Here is a 738-nt window from a genome sequence, read left to right on the forward strand (position 1 = left end):
CTTCAAACTTTATCTGTAAAGTCAATTAGGCCTTCAAACTTTTTAAAGTTGTAATTAGATACATAAACATGTCAATTTAGTTATCAAGGCATAATTATCTGTTAGTGACCTGCAATACCAGGTAAATATAAATGTCACTTTTTTTTGCATAAACTGTATCAAATAGGCCTTCAAACTTTACCTGTAATGCCAATTAGGCCCTCAAACTTTTTAAAGTTGCAATTAGGTACATAAACATGTCAATTTAGTCATCAAGGCATAATTATCTATTAGTGACCTATAATACCAGGTAAATATAAATGTCACTTTTTTTTGCATAAACTGTATCAAATAGGCCTTCAAACTTTACCTGTAATGCCAATTAGGCCCTCAAACTTTTTAAAGTTGCAATTAGGTACATAAACATGTCAATTTAGTCATCAAGGCATAATTACCTGTTAGTGACCTGTAATACCAGTTAATATAAATGTCACTTTTGTTTGCATAAAATGTATCAAATAGGCCATACAACTTTATCTGTAAAGTCAATTAGGCCCTCAAACTATTTAAAGTTACAATTAGATACATAAAATGTCAATTTAGTCATCAAGGCATAATTACCTGTTAGTGACCTGTAATACCAGGTAAATATAAATGTTACCTTTTTTTGCATAAAATTTATCAAATAGGCCATGAAACTTTATATGTAAAGTCAATTAGGCCCTAAAACTTTTTAAAGTGGCAATTAGATACATAAAC

This window comes from Ipomoea triloba, chromosome 16 (genome assembly GCF_003576645.1).
Source record: "Ipomoea triloba cultivar NCNSP0323 chromosome 16, ASM357664v1".
Classification (NCBI taxonomy): Eukaryota; Viridiplantae; Streptophyta; class Magnoliopsida; order Solanales; family Convolvulaceae; genus Ipomoea; species Ipomoea triloba.